Here is an 18,810-nt window from a genome sequence, read left to right as displayed (position 1 = left end):
AAATGCTACTATTAAGACCATATAAACTAATAATATTCTTAATTTATTTAATAAACGGTAACATTTCGACCGTAAATTAAATCGGTTGAACCAAATAAACTTTCCGGTTTGACCTCCGGTCCAATTTTTTAAATATTGCTCCAAATGAAACGTTGAGATCAGTCTTAGTGGTAGTCTCTTTGCTCTTTATTATTAAATCAAAACGAAAAATATTAAAACCATAAAACTAAAATCAATTAGAGGATTGCTCTTTGGATTGCTCATTGATTTGGATTGCTCTTTTATGCCCATATTATTTAAATTCTTCTTCTTGTCCAATTTTCTCTACTTCTATTCTATGTTTCTTTTTTGTTAAAGGCAGTGCTATATATTCTGGTATTATTTTTTCCTCTGAATATGATGCTTACAAACACAAATCAATTAGAGGAATCCACTAATTTTACTTCTGAAAAAAAAGCTGAAGTGAAAACTTTTGATGAATTCAAAAACAGGCGTCAAAGGGTTAGTCGAGTCTGGAGGTGTTAAAGATTCCACGCATTTTTCATACTGGTGAAAATTATGCTGGTGACTCCAAGTTGAGTGTTTCCCATCGTAGATCTTAAAGACATACACAATAATCCAGCTCGACGGATAGAGGTAGTTAGCGAAATTCGAAGTGCATGCCATAAGTGGGGGTTTTCCCAGGTGATTAATCATGAAATTCCCATTACTATCTTAGATGAAATGATTGATGGAATCCGTAGGTTTCACGAACAAGATGCTGATGTAAGAAAAGAGTTTTTACACACGTGATAGAAAGAAAAAAGTTACGTATTTCTCTAATGGAGTCTTGTCACAGAACATAGGACCAAGAATTTCTCTTGCAGCCTTTTTTTGTGAATTCTCCAGGACCCAATCCAAGGTGCATCAAAGATTTACGGTCCTATTAAGGAATTGCTTTCAGAAGAAAATCCACCAATCTACAAAAATATTACTATAAAAGATTACTTGGCACATTATTATGCAAAAGGTCTTGATGGAACTTCATCCTTAGAGCCCTTCAAGTTATGAATTCAACATGATAACATTTTCTGGTATAAGTGAGATTTGTCTATTTCAACTTTTCTTGTTTGTAACAAATGAACTCATCTATGTTTTGTTGACATGTACAAAAATAATTGGATTGAACTACAAAATTATAACTAAGAAATTCTAAATTAAAGGAAGTATGTGACTGTATTTTTACATGTATGACATTGGATAATGAGATTCTGCGTCTCTTATTTTAACACATCAAAAGAGTTGTGTAACAACTCTCATGGTGAGTTGGTACTAGAGACAACTAATCCCATGAATCATATGTTGGAAGGCATTAAGAGTAATTGAAAACAATCTCTCTCTCTCTCTCCTCTCTCTCTCTCTCTCTCTCTCTCTCTCTCTCTCTCTCTCTCTCTCTCTCTCTCTCTCTCTCTCTCTCTCTCTCTCTCTCTCTCTCTCTCTCTCTCTCTCTCTCTCTCTCTCTCTCTCTCACAACTTAGTATTTTTCCTTTGTAGAAAAAGCCAATAGAACTTCATGATAATTGAAACCTACAACCTATATATATTTACTACTTAGAATCAAAATTTTGTTTGTTCATTTCCAATATATATACTGCCATCAGATTTTTTCTTTATGCAATTCTAACTTCAGTTGCCTAATTAGTTATTCTTGTTTTAATCTGCTAAAAAGTACTACTCTTGTTCTCTCTTTATGCATAGGTTTAACATTTTACAATTTGACTTTAGTGAATAGTCTTCAAAACACAAACTGGTCATCTATTTTTCATATGATAGTTTCAAAACACAAACTGAATTTAGTGAATAGTTTTACTCATGTTTGTATTAAACTCAATTTCCCAAAGGATGGAAGCCCTTGCTATTACTGTCTTGGAAAAGTTGGGTTCTTCACTTTACAAAGAGCTTGGAATCATTTGGAATCTCAAAGAGGATATCGAAAAAATGAAGAACACGGTATCTATGATAAAATCAGTAATCCTCGATGCAGAGTCCAAGGCCAATAATCATCAAGTTAGTAATTGGTTGGAGGAGCTGAAAGATGTACTTTATGATGCAGATGATTTACTAGATGATTTTTCCATTGAAGATTTGAAAGGAAAAGTGAGGGTTAGAAACAAATTAAAATAGTAAAAAAGGTACAATATTTCTTCTCAAAACCAAACAAAATTGCCTATAGTCATACATTAGGCCATCGAATAAAAGCAATCCAGAAGAGGCTACACGACATTGCCAAAATTAAGCATGCATTGCAACTAACTGACCGCCCTATGGAGAATCGGATTGTATATAGAGAACAAAGACAGACTTACTCTTTTGTGAGTAAAAATGAAGTTATCGGAAGAGACAGTGAAAAGAAATGTATTAAGCGTTATCTACTTGATATCAATGCTTCAGATAATGTTTCTGTAATTCCCATTGTTGGGATCAGAGGATTAGGTAAGACCGCACTTGCTCAAATGGTCTATAATGATAATGATGTTCATAAGCATTTTGAGCTAAAAATGTGGGTGTATGTTTCTGATGAATTTGATATGAAGAAAATAGCTCAGGAGATCATTGGAGATGAAAAGAATAGTCCGATGGAGCAAGTGCAACAACAACTCAGAGACAAAATTCGAGGGAAAAAGTTTTTGCTTGTGTTAGATGACATGTGGAATGAGGATCGGGAACTGTGGCTTAAATTGAAGAGCTTGTTCGTGGAAGGAGGAAAAGGAAGCATGATAATTGTTACAACGCGTAGTCAGACTGTGGCGAAAATAGCAGGCACACATCCACCTCTTTTCTTAGAGGGTTTGGATTTTCAAAAATCATAGGAGTTATTCTCTCGAGTGGCTTTCGGCGAGTTAAAAGAACAAAATGATTTGGAATTGGTAGCTATAGGAAGGGACATTGTTAAGAAATGTGCTGGCATCCCTCTTGCTATAAGGACTATTGGGAGCCTTTTGTTTTCTCGAAATTTGGGAAGGAGTGATTGGCTATATTTCAAGGATGTTGAGTTTTCAAAGATAGATCAACACAATGACAAAATCTTTGCAATGCTTAAACTGAGTTACGATCATCTTCCTGCATTTCTAAAAAAATGTTTTGCATATTGTTCACTGTTTCCTAAAGGCTTTGTGTTTGAAAAGAAGACTCTCATTCAGTTATGGGTAGCTGAGGGGTTCATTCAACAATCAAATGATGTAAGATATTTAGAAGATGTTGGTCATGAGTACTTCATGAGTTTGCTGTCAATGTCCTTCTTTCAAAATGTTACTATAGACGATTGTGGCGGCGTAAGTACTTGTAAAATGCATGACCTTGTGCATGATCTAGTACAGCTAATAGCTGGGAGTGAATATGCAGTGGTTGAAGGAGGAGAAGCAAACAATGTAAACTGAACACGCTTTTTATCGTCTCGTACTGCATTACAGTTCGGACCACCGTCACCATCTTCCTACAAGTTAAGTACATTTCATTTACATCCACAAATGAATTCAAGCAATTATTTGCGCCAGACATGTGTTCTTTCCTTTTCAGGGCTAAAGTTCTTACGCGTGTTGACACTTTGTGGGTTGAAAATTGCGGCAATCCCAAATAGTATTGAAGAGATGAAGCATTTAAGATACATTGATCTATCACAGAGTGTTGCACTTAAAGATCTTCCTCCGGGCATTACTAGCCTACAGAACTTGCAAACTCTAAAACTTTCTGAATGTTCAAAGCTCGAAATATTACCAGAAAATCTCAATAAAAGTCTCAGGCATCTTGAGTTGAATGGTTGAATGAAACTTTGCAGAAACTTTCCATTTGTAACTGCTTCTCATTAGAGAAAAGATACGGAAGAACATTTGATATAGACTGGCCCAAAATCTCTCGCATCCGAAAAGTTGAGATCCTTCCTATGAAACCATTGTTTTTTAAGTACTTTTCTTGAGTCATGATGTACTTACCTGTTGGGATTTTTTCATAACTTTTGGGTGTGTAGTAATTGAAAAGAGTTGATAATATATTTCTCTGGTGTTTGTAATAAGTTCTTAGTTGGTATTCAGGACCATGAGACCATTGTAGAGTTTTGAGTCTTAACACTTTTTAATTGTTAATAATAAAACATAAAGTGTTGCAAAATTATTTTAGTAGTGTTGATTTATCTAAACTATCCAAACAACTCATTTTTGTATCTACATTTATTAAAATGTTACCTTATTTTCATCCAAATGTTAAAATATTCATACCTACAACATGAATAAAAAGTATCCCAGTTTACCATTCAAATACTTTATAATACACATGTAGGTGTAGGTGTTGCTTCTCTCAACATATAATTAAACATATTAACCCAATATTATGAAAATTACATTACCTCCTTTTTAATGTTAGGTAAAACATCCACCTCACCATAGTATGAAAATCTCATCCTATTAGTTAACCATCTTTTCATAATTTATGTTTCGATTTTATTTAACATAGTAACTAACTCTTCAACAATCACACACACTGTTAAATGCTTCTGGTATGTTGTTACGCAATGTATCACATTTTTTATGTCCCAAATGTGATTTACTTTATAATTTCGGAGGTGTCTTCATTCTCCATTGACAACTCTCATTTCTCTCATTTCACTTTCTCAAGCTTGTTGGTAAGTTGATTTAGTTGTCATCCAAATAATTTCATTCAATTTCTTTCTTAGATACTTCATCCTAAAATTGTTGTACAAGTGATATACATAAAGGGTTTGTTTGTTTCAGCTTTAAAAAATGGATTTTCTCTTTGTATTTTTGAAAATAAATTTTTCAAAACCGTTTTTCGTTTTCCAAAATATTACAATTTTTTTTATATTCGTTTTTTTCTAAAATGAAATACAAATTTTGACATCTTATAATATAAATAAACTCACAATATTGAATATCAAAACTTAGTCAAAATTGCGATTTTTTCAAAAAATTGTATTTAAAAAATGATTTTTATGAAAATCTATTTGAAATAGAATCAAAAAAATGATTTTTTGAAATTTTGATATCCAAAATTTTTCCCATAAATAGATGAAATATCTAAATTCATATTTTAAGAACAACTATTCAAACAAAATTTTTATTTGAAGCTTTTATAAAAATTTCTTTGTAAAATTTTTCCTCAAAAAATTATGTAACACTATAAAAATTATTTTTTTAAAAAAATCAAAACAAACGGGCCCAGAATCTTTGACATCCAAAAAAAGCTTATCCATAACAGGTAATAGACCCCACATTAAACATGAAATTATTATGAATTACAATATCATTTTACCCCCAAATTCTAAATAGTTACAAAATCATCAATTATAAGTACCTTTTTATTGATCATATATGAATGTATAGGTGTGTTAGTGAATCCTACCTTCAAGATTATCAATTAAGAGTTTATTTGTTCCCCCTTTAACAACAATAAAAGCTATTGACAACATTTAGTAATTTGGATCTCTTCACACGGTTGTCTGTGTTTGTCCTCCACAAAGACCCATAAAAAAAACACTCATCAAGTCCAATCACAAGTCTTCCAATTACCAATATACTCCTCTGCTGCCAATTAAAAAAAACACTCATCCAAATCATGCACTCCACCTTCATTCACCTCAGTTCATCACCTTTGACAAGTTTTTTATACATTTTGAAAATGAAATCTTCTTCATTAAGATTTACAATATCTTCGAGTTTATACCCTCTTCCTCTATAAGACCATCATATAACTCATTATAAGACAATGTTTGTTGTACAAAAACATCAACACTCAAATGCACCTTAGATAAGTTGACAATATTTTAGGCATCATTGTCATAAGCCAATATATCCATATTGTTGGGTGCTTTGGACCATATAATACCAATTTTCCTATATCCTAGTTCTTTAACTATCTATCATCTCGAAATATCTCTAATCATCAACATCACATTTAAGCTCTGAAACATTATCTTCATACTTAGACAATCCATCATATACAACATAACCTTCATGATGAATAAATACATGAAGAAATGCATCAACTTTTTACCTTATTTAAACAAATAACTACTTAATATATAAACATATTAACAAGCATCCATATATCTTACACCGACATAAAAGGAGCGTAAAAAAACCCTAAAACTCTGCATTCTTATAAACTCTAAACAATCAAGTTTCCCATAAAGCACATATTAACATAAATGGGCAAAGGAAACCCAAAATACCCTAAATTAGAAAAGGGGAAAGAAATAATTCCCCATAAATTAGAAGTCATTTTGCAATAATAAATAAATATTAATATGATTAGTTTTTTACTAAAGATAATAGCTAAATAAAGATTATAAAAAAATAACACACAAACATGCAACAAGCTGCGTTGCTACCTCATTTTGGATGACAAAATCAATCCTCTTAAAAATTACAAGGTGTTTGATAAAATTCTTCAACCAGAATTATTTTGCATTGAGTAGGGGTTAAGCACAATTTTGGGTGTTTTGTTGTTTCTCTGATGGCAAGGATGAAAGCAAGGGTATTTCTCGTATGGTATGTATCATCTTAAGACGACACACTTATGTAGTGACGAACTTAAAAACACAATTTGAAAAGCTATTAAGAATGATATGAATGTGTTTATGGAATTCGAGGAGACTTTAAGGGGGGAGTTGGGCAATGAATATGTGTATGGTATATGAGCATTCATGCCATGAGTCGGGCATGTCATCATCCTGATGGTCTAGTTTGAGTTACTTTTGGAACAAGGGAGGTCGAAAGTCACATTGTAGGTATTGTAAAACCACCTAAAAAAGACTTTGGTAACCTTGATGCAAATGAGGGGATTGTTTTGGACGAAAGGTTGTTAGAACGAGTCTTCACAACTTCTTTCTTCACTATTAAGAGTATACATATCAAATGTCGTCTTGCTTTTTTCTCAAACAATGTGAAATGCGCTCCTCAAGGTAGTTGGTGAGACGTGGTCTGTAGGTGTTTGGGTTCGATTGTTACTTCTTCCTCATTGCACTTTACAGGTGGTCATGCTTAGAATAGGCTGGATCGTAGATCTGGTAATTGGAAATTCTTGCAACAACATCATATTTTGGAGTGCTTAACTATTTGGATGGATGCAGATGGTCTTGCCAATTCAGTTGATAGTGTGTTTGGTGGCTTTGAGCAAGAGAAGTTAGGCCATGAGGGAGTTTACATTAAAGAGGGAGATGCAAATGTGAGCTCTAACGTCAAGCAATGCCTTTGTAACGTTTTAGATGGTCATTTTACTACAGTTGTCAAGGTGTTAGATTCATCTGGAGTAGCCCCTATAATGCACATACTATGAAGGCTTGGGAGGCTAAACACCCATATAAACCACCTCCTTTCATGCCAATCACATTGTCCTATGAAGCTCCTCTAGTGGTTCAAGTTGATACAGTTTCAGGTGCATTATGTCATTCCCCAAAGGGACTTCATGTGGTAGAGATGGTTTACAATCTCAACATTTATTGGACGTAATGTGTGGAGAAGGTTCTACTGTATCTAGAGATTTCTTATGTGTAATCACTAAAGCTGTTAACTTATGGTTGGGAGAAAGATGTCTGATGAGTTTGGTAGAGTTTGTTACCTTAACACCTTTGACATCATTATTGAAGCTTGGTGGTGGGATACGACCAATTATTGTTGGTTATATTTGAAGGCGGTTGGTATCCATGATTGCAATGAAATTGGTCGATAAGGAAGTGGCACGATATCTCAATGACTTCCAATTTGGGTCAGTGTATCAGGCGATGATGGTTCCATTTTGCGTATTGCCAATAATATGTTCAGCAATCAGTATGGATATGGCTCTTTAACTATACTCACAGTAGATTTCACGAATGCTTTTAATCTGGTATATCGATCAGCCATTCTATGAGAGGTGAGGGTGATATGACCATCTATTTCCTTGTGGGTTGAATTTCCCTATAATCAGTAATAAAGGTTATACCTCAGGGATGGTCATATCATGTCAGCCACTGAGGTATTCTAAGGAGGTGGCTAAAACCCTTGACATCAATCGAGCGATCGATCCAGGATTAGGGCTCATATTGAATATTCATAAAATTGAGATCTTTTGGCCTTTGTGTAATGGTAGTAAAGTTTGTGGGAAGTTGTTTCCTTCATACATTGGAAGGCCGATGTTAGTAATGAAGTTTCTTGGGGGGCTGTTAGTTGAGATGAAGGCTTTACCGAGGGGCTATCAATGAAGAAAGCGACCATGGTTGTTGAGCACATGCATCTCCCGCCGCAACTAAGGGATCCTTAGATTGAGTTTCTTCTACTTCGTTCTTGCATGGATATCGCCAAGCTCTTTTTTGGCCTTAGAACGTGTCAACCTAATTATATGGAGAAATCAGCAATTTGGTTTGATAAAAAGTTGCGACGGGCGATTGAAGACATCGTGGTTGGTGAAGGTCATTTTTTTGTGGTCCTTCAACGAAGGGTGGCTTCTTTACCTATTAGAGTTGGGGGATTGGGTTTGTACTCAGTGGTAGAAGCAACCCCATACATGTTTGTGGCTTATGGGGCTTAGTCTTAGGTGTTACAGGATAATATATTGATAGATAGTGGGGTATACGGTATGGACCTTAATTTCGATAGTTTTGGATGGTCTGAGTGTTGTGATTCTAGATTTTTACCTTAGCGGTTTTACTAGAAAGGACACCGTCCCTCCTAAAGCACAACATCTTCTGGCAAGTGCCCTTTATAGTAGAAGTGTTCAGGACATGGAAGTAAATTTTGACATGACCACAAGACATAAAGTTGTTTTGGTTGTTTGCAAGCATGACATGCTCAAGATTTTCTCCTTGTTATCCTTATTGACAATCTAGAACAACATATATCCCCAACAGAATACCATACCATCCTTAAATACCGGCTTATTTTCTGATGATGAGGATTTCCCTATTTGCAAAGAGCTTTCGAGATTCAAATACTAACATAATTTTGTAAGGATGTCCTATTTGATATACTTAGGCGTGCACGGGTATCGGTGAAGAAAGAAGCATATGTGAATTTTTTGACTGATCCAAAGGAGGGAAGATCGACTCTTAGGCCAACAAATGTTCTGGTGTATGGATGGGTAGGAGGGAAACATGTGTGTGTAGATGTGACCGGGATATCCCACTGGAGGGACTGAGGACTAGATGTTTTAGTGGGGAAGAGACAGCTCTCAAAGCCGCTTTAAATAAAGTGGCCAAGCATGAAAAAACATGTTCCAACAATTAACATACTTTTATACCATTTACCTTTGATCCTTTTGGTTTTCTAACACAAAAAACGATAGATCTTTTACAGAGAGTGTAAGGATACATTACATAATAATCCTAATATTTGTTTTCCCAACATAACTCTTTCTATTAATAACTTAATTTTTTTTATTTCTCTAAAAAAAAAAAAAGTTCGATGTCATTCATAAAGTAAATTTTAGGAATGTTCTTATAATTTTTCTGTACATACAAATTTAACTAAATATTTAATTTGTGTGAAGTGATGAAAATATTACATAATTTAGAATGAGAAGAGTATATAGTTATTGTTTATTAATAGTTAAGCTGTTGCATTCTTTAGATAAGACACCCATATTTTAAGATAGTCATTATATTTTTTTGTCTCTTTGCCTTCTTGTTTTGTTCTAATCTGTTTTATATGAAATGTCAATGATTTTAGAGAATATAGTTTGAATTGATCCAGAAAAGTTGTGGGTCAAACATAATGCTTCAAAATAGTCATTGGCAGTTACTAGAATTATTCAGTCCAAAATGGCTTTATATATTTTAGCTTTATTATTGCCAGAATATTTCTTGAGGGGACATATCTCTTCTCTCTCTTTCTCTCAAGACTTGTATATATATTTCCATTCAATCCTTATTCACTTCACAATTAAATATATCTTATATCTTTAATTATCTTTTTTCTAAGATGGCAGATTTTAAGAAAGTTATAATGAACCTAGCTTTTTTGTTTGTGATTCTCTTGTCAAAATCACAACTATGGTTCACCTCCTCTAAACAGTTTTTTTTTCAATAGGCAAATGCATTAAGAGATAATTAAAAGAAACAAAAAACAAAAATTCAGTAGACCAATAAAATGATCATTTTATCTACTTTCTTATGTATAGAAATGTACAGATAAAGAACAAGTTGATGCCGCAGCGCAAGTAGTACGATAGGTTCAACAACTACGAAAACTATGACAGAAAATTATATGAATGTATCAAAAAAGTATTCTAGTAGCCATTGATGTAGCCATCTCCAAATTCAACACAGAAGAATCAAACACACAAAAAAGTTGTAATATAGAAATCCTCTTTATAACTAAAATAGGAACATTAACTCAGTAAGTCTTACGAAAATAAACAAATCTTAAACATGCTATCTAATGCACCGAAAGAACTTTTCTAGGTATTGCTTTTCCTGCAAAATAAAGAGGCAATTTATATTTCGAATCAGACCGAAATCTAAAACAGAAAAAAAGTCTCTATCCATGTTACTTGCAAAAGATGAATGCACATTTACCTTAACAAATGTACTATAGATTTCTTTGCTGACTTTGCATTTTGAAGCAAGAAGTCGTCAATTCCATGAGGTATTGATGAAGCAGGTCCGAATGTTATTATTTTCAATGACTTCAAGTTACGTAGGTAAGGAAAATCAACATTCCATAAATCAGGAACTAAGGAGAGAATCTAAGCAATGAGGGATAATGGTAAATTAGGCTCAACTTGATGGAAGTAATATTAAAACATAAAAAAATACAAGCTGCGAGCGTATTAAAATAAATGTTACAATAATAAAAAATGAGAATATGCTAAAATTTTCATAAACTAAATTAAGGTACCTCAAGAATCTTTGAAGAGACAATCAATGATTCGATAAGAGCAAATTCAGTCAGCCAATTGAGTATTGCCAAAGGACAATTTTCTACATCTAACCCGATATGTACATCAATATATAAATGTTTGATAGAAGAGAGATTGTTATTTCGCTTGCTGAGATATTTCATAGGATTGCCCCTAAAATCAAATCTACAAAGATTTGTGGTAGATAACTCAAATTTGCAAGAATACGGAGTAGACATTTTTATTATTAAATTAACAAGTGTGACACTTGATATGGAGAGGTTTTTTTCATCACAAACTTCACAATACTCTAGGATCAAAGTATTCAAACTTTTAAATGCCGAAAAGGGCTCAACATAGCCGTCGTCACCACTGCTGCGAAAGACAAAATACCGTAAAGACAAGTTGGTTAATGCTGGAAGATTAAGAGAATTTGGAAATATTGTGCTACTACCAATCGTCGCAAGACTAAGAGAGGTTAAAGTATGCGAAGAAAAATAGCAAAGTGGAAAGGATTCCATCCGTATCCTCAATGTCTTGACATTGTGTAAAAATGCATATTCTATAATCCTTTTGAGCAGGCAACTATTCATAAGACCCTTACGGTGTAAATGGAGAGCTTGCAGTGTGGTTTTGTCATCGCGTAGAGACAAAATGCTAGACACGAATTTATCAAAACTACAGAGAGTCTCGAAGAAAAAATAACTCATGGAAAGAACGGGAAGAAGCTTCCAGAGATTCTTCCATCTTTTGGAGAGAATGCATGTCTGAACAGCGTATTTGATGTTCAAAGTCGACAATAGGCGAATTAAAACACAATCAGGTAAATCACTGAGTCTGTCATTGTAATTTCGCCTCCTTATTTTCATTGTTAGAGAGCAATTCTATAGCAAGTAAAAAATAAAATAAGCAAATATAGCTATTCACTATGAAAAACCCTAATAGGGTTTGCGGTTAGAATAGGGTTCGTTTTAAGATGCATTCAGCAAAATTATCTCTATTATGATTGGCTCTAAAAGATGATTCCGATAATTTTGCAATTTTATTTGTGTAACAGAATAATGGGATGGTCTCTAAAATATAACCAAATTAAATAGAGATAAAAGAAATAATTTAAAGACGTTATCACTTATAATTGATTTTGATAGTTTAAAGACTTAATTGAGATGAAGTGATAGTTTAATTTAGGGATTAATTTGATTTTTTATTCAAATTTTTAATATAAATTTGTCTAAACTTTAATGTAGTTTTTTTTAAGAATTTTTTTTAGTACCTTTAAGTTTTATATACAACAACAAACAACGTTAGTTTTTGCGCTTAAATTATTCTTCATAAAGTCTTTCACTCTTTTATTTTTCTATTTTTAGATGTAATAAATAAATATATAATTAATTGATTAAATTTTATATTTTAAATATATTTGTAATTCAATTATTTTCCAACGGCAAATTCTTTATAATTCCTTCCGTCAACTATAATTAAAAGAATTTCACTCTTTTATTGTATTAAATTACAATAAATACATTATTTGTAATTCAATTATTTTGACGGATGATTTTTTTGTGTCCAATATCAAGTATTGTGTTGGTCTCGGTCATTCTATTCCTTTTTGGCACGCTTCTTGGTTGGAGGCGGGAATTCTAAAAGAGATATTTTCGGGTTTGTTTTCGTCTTCTCTTTTGCAGGATGTTGCAATTTCCAGTATGGAAGGATGGGTTAGAGGCGTGTGGAAGTGGGGCGATCTTGGCGTGAGACATACGGCTGAACCGGGAGCGACAGCGGCCCTGTTCCGGTTGAACTTGTTGCTGCCAGCAGCGGCGTTTAGGCCTTCGGGGCCGGATCTGCCCGAGTGGAGGCTGGAGGTCGACGGTCTTTTTACCGTTTCTTCTTGTTTCAATGCGATTAGGAACCTATCTATTCCGCTCGGACCGACCAATCACTTTGATTTTGTCTTTGCGTCATTGTGGAAGGTGGAGGTTCTTCTAAAAGTTAAAGCCTTTGCTTGGAGAATGTTCAAGAATAAAATTCCAACCAGAGATTCTCTTTTGAAAAAAGGTATTCTTTTTTTCTTCTTCGAATCTTTTGTGCGTCTTTTGTAATGCGGAATGCGAAAGTCTTTCGCATTTATTTTTGGATTGTTGGATAGCCAAATTGGTTTGGAAAGAAATGGCGGCTTGGATTGGTTTGAATTATGCTTATTTTGAAGATTTGAAAGAGAATTTTTGGGTTTGGTGTTCTTTTTGTCTTCATAATAAAGTTAGGAGTGGGAAGGAGGGTAGTATTTGGTTGGCCATTGTCTGGAGCTTATGGTTGTGCAAAAATGATATTATCTTTAATTACTCGCATTACAATTCAAGCGACTTGATTTGGAGTTGCAAAATTCTTCTTTGGAGATGGTCGTTCGTCGGGAAATTACACATCCCAATTGTAACTTTTATGAGTTTAGCAAAAATCCGTTATTTTACTTAAGTTAGGTTCTATTTGGTTTGTAATTTTCCTTTTGGCTCTTGCCTCTTTGTAACCGAGTTCCAAGAACTTTCGTTCTTCTTCAATATAACTTGCTTACAAAAAAATAAAAAAGAAAGTGGGTAACTATTTAAAATATTCTTTTTTTTTTTTACAATTTGTTCTAGACAAGACAAAGGCTCATTTGACTAAGACTCAATCCATTTAAAATTCACTCCACTTAATAAAAAATATAAATTAGTGTTTAAAGATATTCATAAGGTTTTGATGATAACAAAGAATTTAAAGAACAATCGGGTATACAGATGTATGTTCAAGTGTATTTGTGATTGTCATACCCCAATTTTTGACCCTAAGATCATACATCATTTGCATTCAAGAGCACCATTGTGAAGCTTTATCTTTGATACTGTGATTATCTCTGAGGGGAATTATCGAGCATTTATAGCCTTTTTATTTGTTTATACTAACCAAAAATAAAAAATATATGTTTTGTCTCTTTTGTTTATATTTTACAGGTGAAAGATCGGGCAAAAATCAAAACAGTGCAAGAAAACAATTTTTGAAATTTTCAATATGGAAATCGATTTACCCCTGTGGGAAATCGATTTCCTGTGCGCAAAATTCAAAAAAATATAAGGAGGGAAGCTTGACATCATTTTGGCACCTTTTTATTTGATCATTTTACCAATTTTCCACCTCATCAAAATTAACTCATTCATTAAACCCACTTTAACCTCATTTTACCATTTTTACCATTTAATTGCCACTTTAATCACCAATTAAACACAAGCTAATTACCAAATGCAAAAAGACCAATTTACCACTACTCTTGCTCCAATTCTATAAATAGAGCCCTCTACTCTCTCATTTCACAAGCTTTTGATAGCCAAAAAAGTTCTTGCAAATTCATTTCTCAAGCTTGGAGAGCCAAAAAATTGCTTGCAAATTCATTTCTCACCCTTTCCAAAACCCTCACCCAAAGTTCATTTTCATAATATTAGTAAGGTTCACATTGAATCTTGCTAATTTTGAACTAAGCCTCCTACATTTCACTCTTTTCTTTGATTGTTCATCTCCATACTTAAAGGATCTACACTTTGTGCTTGTTCTTGAAGCTACTTCAACACTTTAATTCAAGAATTGGTAAATTCCTCAATTCTAAGATGTAGATCTTTGTTGCTTGTGTTCAATGCATCTTTGATGCTATATTGGTGCTATTTGATGGTGATTTGATGGAAAATTCGTGCTCCTATGGATATGTGATCATAAGGTGTTTGTATGTTTGCTTAAGTCAAGTTTTATGCCTCCTAATGCTGATTTTTTGAGTGCTGCGTGCAGGAAATCGATTTCCCTCTGTAGGAAATCGATTTCCACCTTATTTTTTTCCAAAATTTGAACTCTGCACTCAGGAAATCGATTTCCTACAGAGGTAAATCGATTTCCTACTGGCAGAATGTGTTTTTTTGCCTTTTTTATGCTTGTTTTGGCTTCCTACTTCCTCCACTTCATTAATATCATTGGATCTAGGATGTTGATAGGTTTGAAATGACCTAATCCATAATATTAGATGAATGATATTAATAATAGTGTGAGTTGATTATCTTTTGTGAATTTTATTCTTCTTCCTCCATTTCATTAATATCATTGGATCTAGGATGTTGATAGGTTTGAAAGAACCAAATCCATAATATTAAATGAATGATATTAATGATAGTGTGAGTTGATTATCTTTATGCATTTTATCTTCTCCTTCTCTTTTTTTCTTTTGATCGATGAAAGTCTTAATACTTTGAGAATTCTTATGGATTCTTAGTAAAGACTAGATCGTTACCTATTTTCTTTTCGTGCGGTATTGCTTTCGGAAAACGATCTACATATCGTTCTTCTCGCATGCATTAGCACATAAAGTTTTGACCGGCCTCGTTGTAGGGTGATTTCTACATAAATCACTTGGCGATCTGCTTAACATAGCGCAATATTTCGTGTCCTGAATAAAAAAGATCAAATATGGAAGAGAATTGTATGCGGTTGATTTAAGACTTGTGGAGGTTTTTATCGTGTAGTCGCTATGATTTTATCAAGCTTCTGATAAACCCCATTGAATTTAAATCCGAGTACATCATTCACTCACCATCGATCTTCATTACTAACTTTGATAACATACTTGACAAGTTTCAAGATGGTTATCTTTAACATCTAACAACTAACTTTAATTTCTGCACCTTTACTATACCGCTCTTTATATTTCTCGCTTTATCGCTTTATTTTATCATTTCATCATATTTACTTTCCGCCATTTTCTCTTTGTCCACTTGGACATATGTTTATGCTTCCGTTATTTTTCTTTTGTCCACTTGGACCATACTTTACTTTTTTTTGCTAAAACACTAATAAACAATCGAAAATCTAAAAAATACATAAGGCTCTCTTTGGACTATCGGTTACTATCCCTAGCATTTTGGAGATTTGGACTTATGGACCTAGTACCTCTGGACTCATTCTATTACTATCCTGTGATTGTTCTGTCTGTCTGGCATTGTTCTGTTGTATGTTTATGTGTGCAGGTATTTCCTTGAAAGCCCTTGATGGTTAATTCCAAGGCATTGATATAAGGATTTTACCCGAAAACAGCCGTTACTCTGCCCGATTTTCGTCAGAATTTTAATGTGCTTAATGAAAAGTGGTGCTAAGACAATAAGTTCATCTGGATCCCCAAGTGTTAATGTGTCGGTATTGATAAATCAAAAGGATGGGAAAACTACCTTGGCTTTTAATGTCGAGTGTTGGCTTCTTATTTGGTTAGACCGTTTCTTTCCTTAGCTTTTATTTTATGCACTAGGTTAGCCTTTTCATCTCCTCCCATTATTAAATTTTCAAAATCTTCTCCCTTTTTCAAAAAATCTTCTTATGTTTGCAACCTTTTCAAAACCTTTTCTTTAAAAATATCTTTTGCCCTTAGTGGATTTTTCTTCAAAAGTTTAGACACCGTTAATTGTCGAAACGAGTGGTTATACCCCACGATTTTGAAATTGATTGATAAAATGAGATCTTTTCCGCGTGAGAGAGCTAGTGGCATACTCGTTGATTTTATCCGAGTTGGAGCCCTTCTTTCATTAGCGATGCAAAGAACTCGTTTTTTCTCATGCTCAAGATCAATGGCTGAGTATTTCTCTCTAACGACAACAAAGTGTTTATTCGTTTAAAACGTTTTTCCCAAAAGCGGAACTACATTAGCTCTGACTTCTCCATTGCACCGAGGAGGTATGTAGGCCCAAAGCTTAACGCTTTGCCGAGCTTATTTTAAAAATAAAACAAACTCTTTTTTTAGCACACATGACACAGATTTTCAAAAAGGTTCCTGTGGAGTACCACAGATATGAGGGGTGCTTAAAACCTTCCCCTCATATAATCAACACCCGTACCTGAGATCTCTTTCTTGTTTTTTTTAAAACAAAACTTTGGGTTTTTCGTTCTTTTCCCTTTTCCTTTGAAAAAATAAAGCGCGGTGGTGATTTCAAACGGAATATTGATTCGAGTCAATAAAATGGCTTCGATATCAGATCTTCCCCGCTACAGTGATAGAAACTAAGTTCAACACTGAAAACTGAACATTAAAGAGAAGCTGAAAGAACTAGAACCAGATGGATCATAACCTGAATATCAGTCTCCGAAGGGGCACTACAAGAAATTTGACATATACCAACGGCAAATTGTCGTCCCAATATCTTATACCAACGACAATTTTCAAACTATAGCAACGACTCATTACACTAATTAATAACAATATCCACCACGTATTTCCGTTGGTATATGGTGAAATTAGTCGTTGGTATATGTTTATTTTTTTTTACAAATATTTTATTCTATAATTAATATTGTTTATAGTCAAATTTTGGCAATAATTTTTATATGCACCATGTAACTCGGTGGGAGAACTGACTTTTTATTTCGCAAGCAATGTTGCGGTGAGCAAGAGTCGCCACCGACTTTTATTTTGTCCAATTTTATTAGAAAAAGTAAAAAGAACAGAAAAAGACCTTTTTTAGAAGAAACAGGCTCGGGGGGTAAGTTATGAAAAAGGAAGGTGTTAGCACCCTTTTCATCCGTAGTTATCCACGGGCTCTTAATTTGCTTAGCTCATTTGTTCTGTTTGGAGGTCAAAGTGTGTGTGGGTGTGTGTGTGTGTGTGTGAGGAATATGTTCAATTCAGATATTTATTCCTGAGTTAGTGAGCTATGTCCAGTTATTATCTTGCCATACAATCCTATTAACATACATCTAGCAGTTAAATAGCAGTTTAAAGGGTTCATAAAGTAAAGTGTGGAAAATAAATTGTCCTACGCTATTACATGGCTTTGGGGGGGCATTACAATAAAAACCTAGCAGGAATGCAGAAAGTAAAGCCTTAATTAACTATTACAAATAAAAAAATTAAAGCAAAAATATATACAACATTAACAAGTTAAATATCCTTAAGGAGTAGTCCAATTGCTCAAAGATGATAATACCTCACATAAACAAGAAAATGTTAGCGAAGTAACAGTGCGTAAAATGATGTCTGAATAACGGAACAAATATGAACAAATAATGACTAAAAGAAATTTAAAATACAAACCATATTAAATTCTAACTGAAAATTATGATCAAGCAACATATTTTTGTTTTTTTTAAATAAAAACTAATTAACTAACATCTTTTGTGCTTTTGATATAAAAAAAACTAATTAATCTAACAATATATATTTTTTGTTTTTTTTATGAATTAAAACAAGACTAGAAGAAATTAACAATTAAAATAGTATACAAAAGATGGCAAGAGAGGAAAAAGAAACAGACTAGGCTTAGAATGTCAGGCCCAAGAATAAATCCTAAAGCTCATGAATCAGGGGGTATACTCATTGCAGGCATGATGTGTGGCAAAAAAAAACGAGTGGGCCTTATACTTAAGCCCATAACTCATTTCAAGACGTGAAACCCTAAGAACTTCTATGTGGTCCGCCCCTTTATACTTCAATCCACTTGGTTCCTCTCTCACGATTCCTTGTTCTTTTTCTCTTCATTTCTTAACTCTAATGCTCTTCTTATCTTCTCTAACTTTTCTGAACTTGCAAAATGGATGGATTGGATGGATATGGATTGGATCCTTAATGGATGGATCAAACCAATCCATTAATCCATTACAATCCATTAAACTCTCTAAATAAAAATTCAATCCAATCCATCCATTAAGGAATAAAATCCATCCAATCCATCCATTAACAAATTTCTAATTGATGGATATCCATCCATCCAAAAGATAATTAAAAATATTTTATTTTTTAAAAAATTTCATAAAAATAATAATTTACGTATTTTAAAATAATTTTTTCGTTCTTCCGAAAAAATTTGAATTTTCGTTTTTTCAAAAAAAACTCGATTTTTTTTCGTTTTTCTGAAGAAAAAAAAGTCGACTTTTTTTGTTTTTCTGAGAAAAAAACTC

The 18,810-nt window shown here is 33.4% G+C and overlaps 1 pseudogene; it reads left to right on the top strand.

Annotated features, from left to right (window-relative positions):
• Positions 1-1,866: 1,866 nt before the first annotated feature.
• LOC131657078 (putative disease resistance protein RGA4) lies at positions 1,867-3,800 on the top strand (annotated as a pseudogene).
• The last annotated feature ends 15,010 nt before the right edge of the window (positions 3,801-18,810 follow it).

Source organism: Vicia villosa, linkage group LG3 (genome assembly GCF_029867415.1).
Source record: "Vicia villosa cultivar HV-30 ecotype Madison, WI linkage group LG3, Vvil1.0, whole genome shotgun sequence".
Taxonomy (NCBI): Eukaryota; Viridiplantae; Streptophyta; class Magnoliopsida; order Fabales; family Fabaceae; genus Vicia; species Vicia villosa.
Note: the sequence above shows the minus strand (reverse complement) of the source record. Positions and strands in the feature narration are given on the sequence as shown.